Below are 6,671 nucleotides of genomic sequence, written 5' to 3'. Positions count from 1 at the left end.
CAACAATGGAAGCACGCAGAGACACAGGTGTCCCTACTAGGAGCTCTATGTGTGTGTGACAGTGTGTTTATTTGTGCACTTGTCCTTGTGTCTGCATTTAAATATATTGTTGTGCAAGTATTGTTTGCATATTGCTACTTAAGAAGAAAGGTTGTGTGTGAAGACAGATATTATACTTGTGTGCTTGATGTGTTTGTGTGGTTGTATTAGCTCGTTGGTATTGATTCTCTTGCTCTCTAGCTGCACTTTAGCTGCACTCATGCATACTTCCCTCAGGACAACAACACCTGCAAATGGAAATGAGGCAAGTATTCCTGAAAGGGAGGATAATGAGAGCGAAGAGTCGTCATGTAGAACAACAAAGAATGGAAATTCACATCAAAGTCATCGTCGCTTTAATAGGTCCAGTCCTCATTTTTGTTTTCCCTTTATTTACAACTCTCCCTCTCTCCCTCAGTCTCCTTCTTGCTCTCTCCCTTTAACTCACTGGAGGATGCTAACCCATCAGGTCCCTTGGCTCCCCTCCATGGGATGATGTCATTTTAAATGACATCACCATGCAGTGTATGTGTGTTTGTGCTATGTGTGAGTGTGTGTACACCCCCCTCACTTCTACTCCTTCCCTCTTCCTCCTCCTGCAGCCTTCCCTCTGCTTCTTTCCTCAGAGGGAAGGTGCTGTTTGACACACACCCGCGATACCCAGACCATCAGCCAAACTGCCGTGTTAGCACAAGTACTTGGAGAGAGCAGGGCGAGGAGAATGAGGAAGACAGACACGGACTGCCAGAGAAGCAGAAACAGACACACAAAAGAGAGAGGCAAGCTGGTCTTTAGAGCAGTAGTGGTGTGATGTGAGAAGTGGAGGTGTGGCAAAGAACAAGGGAGGGGATGGGCTCAAAGGGGCAAGTTGGTTTAATTGCCCAACATTGCTGCTACCATAACACCACAAAGCTCAGGCACACACTGTCATTAAGATTAAAACCAGTACATGGCGGGGCGCCACAGACTGTCTCAATTCTGTGTAGCTCTATTGTCTGTTGTTAACACTTTTGTATTTAGGATTTCACAGTCTGGAGAAAAATTCTGATAAATAAATGAGTTTCAATAGAATGTTCTTCAATAGGGATGGGATTAAATAGCAATACGGGAATTAAGATGTGATGTGCTTATGTGCATGTTTGCTTGATCCATATCATATATCATATCATAATAGCCTGCGATTGATTGATATTTTTATTTAAACATGCAGGCGCCTTAAATGGATTTTGACTCGCCACAGTCGCTACTTTAGTGAGTGCATGTGTTAAAGAGGCACCGAGCTAAGATGCTTTGCACTTTTTTTGTTGGCTACATTGTTTCATGTCAGTTAACAAAGTCAGTGAAACTGACACCACAATGCAGCGAATAAATACATAATTCATGCTTTTTTTCCCTTTTCCGTCTTCAGTTATGCAGACATTAGCTGTGTTTCCATAATGTATTTTCACATTAGAAAAGGCTTTGAGGTGGGTTTTTCGAAGACGAGTCAATGCACATAATGTGGCGTGGAAGGAACACTTAAGTCATGACTGATCTGCTGTATACTCTATGTCTTCCCATAATGCTTAAAACATGGCTGGTAGAAGCAACAAATAGTGCAGATGAATGGGAAAGTGCAACAGAATACTCTACTTTTCTACTTTGTTTATTATGTCATGTGAAATGTAGCCTACACTGCTGTCTTTTAATGGCACATGGCAGCCTAGTTCATCTCCTCAAAACCACGTAATGGAAATATTCTAGTCTCTTTACTTGCTAATTTTATGGAACCGTTGCTGTTGTGATGCTCCTTACATGAATGTCTTATAATGAATCCGGTATAGCAGAAACGCTGTATCATGACACCATTGTTATTGTGTGTAACATATTGTGGTAGTGTGGTATCGTGTGTTGCCCTGTGACTCCCACCCCAGCTCTTTAACATTAAAAAAAGACACACACTTCACTGAGCACAGCTTTGCACACTGGAGGTAGGAAAGGATGTTGTTGAAGTGATTCAATTTCTGTGTAATTACTCGGTGAGTACTGGTGACAAGCAATACTCTCAAATTTTTGCCATGACTAATTGAGTACAAAGATCTTCTCACTCACGTCTTTCATACAAGTCTCAGTGCAGCAGAGGCACTCCCACACTGAAACACGCCTGGGCTTTATTGAGCACAGTTGGCATGGTCTGAGCCAATGATGTCATCCTGGTGAATGGGCCAGCAGTATGGGGATCAGCAAGTTTCTGAAATGAGAAACGGCAGGGATAGACATCATGTGTAGTAAGGGATATTGCAGTCATTACAGAGAAAAGGTAAAGTAGTAGCATGTTGTTGTGCTTTTTTTTCAAGAGGGGACAATGGTGCTCTTTTGAGACTGTGTGCCCGCAAAAGCTGGTCTCAAATTACATGTTTTGAATCTCAAAATATTGAGGCATGGTTGGAGGTTTTCATGTGGTGGTGCTGAAGAGTTTTGATAAGTGGTTTTAGAGTCTGCCAGTGAAATAGGTTGTTTCCAGCTTGGGATTGTAACATAGTAGGACGCAGATTATACCCAGCAGTTTGAGGCAGTAAGTGATTCATTTTTAGAGGTGTGTTTGTGCTGAAGAAGGAATGTCATTATCAGGTCTATAACTAGATTGTGAGGTCCGAGGCTTTGGTCATGGAGTTCACCCGTCTGTCCCATGAGCATAGGCCAGAGCTCCCGTCACCTCCACCTGCTCCAGCCTCCAGAGGGGACCGGGGCTAAATTTAGACCAACAAGGAAGCTCGTCTGTGGACACGAAGCGGGATAGAGATCCTCCAGATTGTTGGAAAACCAGGGTCCTCATCTTTGTGCCAAGCATAGAGAGAGGAAGCACAAAATTCAGCTCTCCTTACAATTCTAAATTCTGACCGCACCATTTTATTATCACAGACAAATGCTGGGTGGTGTCTAAACCATGAGAGTAGACTTAATAACACTTGTACTATCTGCCATTGTGATATTAATGAACACCTTTCCGTACACTGAATGAGTGTAAAAGCTACTGCCCTGCAAAGCAATCAAGCTCTAATGTCAAACCTTCAGAATATTTTAGAGTTTAATTATGCTCATTTCACTGTGTTGAAGAATTGTGTCAAACAAACAAACAAACAAACAAACAAACAAACAAACAAACAAACAAACAAACAAACACTACATACTGCATGTTATTTACATTTTATATGCAAGATACTGACACAGACTGACCTGTTATGATGCATTAACCCTTTAAACCACAGGTGTCAAACATGCAGCCTGGGGGCCAAATCCGGCCTGCCAAAGGGTCCAATCCAGCCCGTGGGATGAAATTGTGAAATGCAAAAATTGCACTGAAGATATTAATAATCAGTGGTGTCAAAATCATTTTAATTCAAGTTCCACATACAGACACATACAGTCCAATTAGATTTCAAGTGGGTCAGACCAGTAAAATATTATTGTAATAACCTATAAATAATGACAACACAAAATTTTCTCTTTATTTGTTTTGTGTAAAAAAAAGTCAAATTACATGAAAATGTTTACATTACCAAACTATACGTTTACAAAAAATATGAATAACCTGAACAAATATGAACAAACGAAAATGTCTTAAGAAAAGTAAATGCAATTTGACCAATATTCTGCCTGTTACTAAATGTTTTGTGCGATTGTAATGCACATGTGTAAATGATAAACTGATAAACCGAGGCTTAATATTGTTAAAATTGCACTTGTTTTTCTTAAGACAATTCATGTTGTTCATGTTATTCAGATTTTTAAGGAAACTTTGTAGATGTAAACCTGATCATAATATAAATTTACTTTTTTCGCAGTTATTATTTTACTGGTCTGGCCCACTTGAGATCCAATTGGGCTGAATGTGGCCCCTGAACTAAAATGAGTTTGACACCCCTGCTTTAAACCCTAAGCCTAAAATGGTCCACCTGGACTTTTTTTTCTGGATTTTTTTTTTCTTATTTTAACTGTAAAAAGGTTAGAAAATATGCTGAGTCCGTTTGCCCATTTTTCCAGAGCACTTTTTTTTTTTTTTCCAAATCTTTCAAAATATAGCAATCATTTACAATTTACTGCATGTTATAATATTGCTGAAATGGATTCTTCTCCAGCTTCTAGTACAGGTATGAGTGAGATTAGCATAATGACCCAATAAAGCCTATAAAGCGCAATGTCTCAGGTTTCAGAAACCACTGGAATTTTTCCAATTGCACAAACAGTGAAAGAGTTACAGCCATCCAAACTGCATATGCGCAGGGTGTGTCAGTGATGACACGTCAGGTTTTAAAGAGTTATGCAATGTACTGCTTAAGGGAAGGCTACAGGTATTTCTGCAGTTTCCAGGGGATAAACTCACATCACTTTTTATGAAGTTAAAAAAAGACTGATCCCATGCTAATGTTTAGGAAATGTACAAGGAGCTGATCTTCTACTACCTATTTCATTTCAGAGTACGTAAAATCTAACTAGCAAGTAGAGAAACTGGAATTATTATCCAAATACCAAATGTAATGTTTATCTTTCATATCTATAGACTGCTAAAAATAACAGATAAAGCCTAAAAAGTACTAGTAAAAGACAGATAAATCTACAAATATACAAGTGAAATTGTGTTCTGATGAAAATAAGGGTGACATGGTAGTGCAGTGGTTAGCAGTGGTGTTGCCCTACAGCAAGCAGGTCCTGAGGTTGAACCCACCGCCCACCAGCTGGGGCCTTTTTGAGTGGAATTTACATGTTCTCTGCATGTGGGTTCCCTCCAGCTTCTTCCCACTGTCCAAAGAAGAGAGAGAAGCACCTTCATAGGTTAATTGGATGATCTAAATCACCCTTGGGTGTGAATATGAGAGCGAATGGTTGTTCATCTTTATATGTCAGCCTTGCAATGAACCGGCGTCACGTCCAGGGTGTACTCCGCCTGTGCCCAATGGTAGCTGGGATAGGCGCCAGCCCTGCAGTGACCCTCCAGAGATTTAGAAAATGCTTGAAAGAATGAATAAAAATAACTGCTTTATATGGAAAAGTATTGCAACATGTTTACATAATCATTAGGTTAAAGTTCCCATGAAGTGCCTAGCAGAGCACAATTTTCTTTTGCATATTTCCTGTAAAAACAGAACACTGGTGAGGCCAGTCCCTCCCAAAACAGCCCTGCCTGCTCTAATTGGTCGGCTTCACCCATGGAGGAAGTGGAGCTCATAGATCCTCTGCAGGGAGCACAAAAAATTAAAAAAGAAAGTTTCCTTTGGTACAAAATTAGTTTTTGCTCCTGAAGGCAGATTTTTATTTTTTTTTTTAATTGTTTACCAGGAAATAACAAATGCTAAAATACAGTAAGTACCAATGGATGTTTTTGCTTATAGATGAGATATGTTACAAGATTTATCATATAGAAACAATTCATAAAATAAAATTTGGTGTTGTGAAAGCTTTTGGGTCAGAGAGCAACAGATACAGTCCTTCACAAACCTGTATGTGTGTAACGGAAATATTTAAGGAAAAATAAGACTATGATAAAAAAAGAAAAAGAGGATTGTAAAACTTGGTGAGGGGAACATTTTTTGCAGCACCGAGGGGGCTGGGCAAGGGGTCCACCCAGAGTGAGATGTGGACCTCAGCCAAAAGCTCACTCTCTCCCTCTGCACTTCTCAAAATAAAGAGTTGTATAATGTGAACACGTGCACTGACACACAACCACACACACAGTCACACTCCAACAAACGGGCATAAGTGCATGTGCACTCCTGCCTTGCGTGCACCTGTTGTCCTATATGGAGCATACAGCTCTCCCTGGAACAGGAGGCAGAGCACTAAGAATTTCCACCTGCGCGTAGGAGGTGTGTGTATGTGTGTGTTTGTGTAGGTGTGTGTGTGAATAAATGACAGATAAAGAGGGAGACAGTAAAAGAGGGAGGAGAGCAGCAGTGGTGTTTTATTAAGGGATGACTTGAATGAATTACTCCCTTTTAAACACACCCTCTTTCACTCACTCCTCTGTCCTTCAGCCGCTCTTTGTCCACCCTTCGAACCAACCCTCCCCCTCAACTCCCCCTCCACCCCATGGGCCCAAATGTCGCCCCAACATTGACATGTTTTGGGTCATTTCATCTGATGGGATCTCCTGGGAGGAATTAGCATGTGCAAAAGGAAAGTCCACAGTTTTAAAAGCTCAGTGTTTCCAATTTGCCGCCACATGCTTCAAATTAGCCACGTATTTACTAAGGTCAGGCACTGGGCATGGAGCCCATGGGGGAGTCTGCATACGAGGGTGAGAGAGGGAGACAAGTGAGTCATTTTAACTGAAATACAGTGCAGCCGTCATAATACCACTATTTTACTAGTTAAACCTTTGTAAACAAATGCACAGAGGCGTTATGTTTCAACAAATTGGGTGCTAAAAGGGAACATTTACTATAGCTCTAGATAATACGGTCATCTTAACCTTCAGAAGTGAGAGGCACACACAAAGCTCATTTAGAGAAGACATCATTAAATGTAGCTTTAACACTTTCCACATTCACTGAACTTTTTTTTTTTTTTTTTAAACTCGTGAGTAACTGTGTACAAACTGCAGAAAATTAACACAGTGGCCCACAAACCTATTTTTGGCATTTTTAAAGTAGGCT

This window comes from Sphaeramia orbicularis, chromosome 21, assembly GCF_902148855.1.
Source record: "Sphaeramia orbicularis chromosome 21, fSphaOr1.1, whole genome shotgun sequence".
Classification (NCBI taxonomy): Eukaryota; Metazoa; Chordata; class Actinopteri; order Kurtiformes; family Apogonidae; genus Sphaeramia; species Sphaeramia orbicularis.
Note: the sequence above shows the minus strand (reverse complement) of the source record.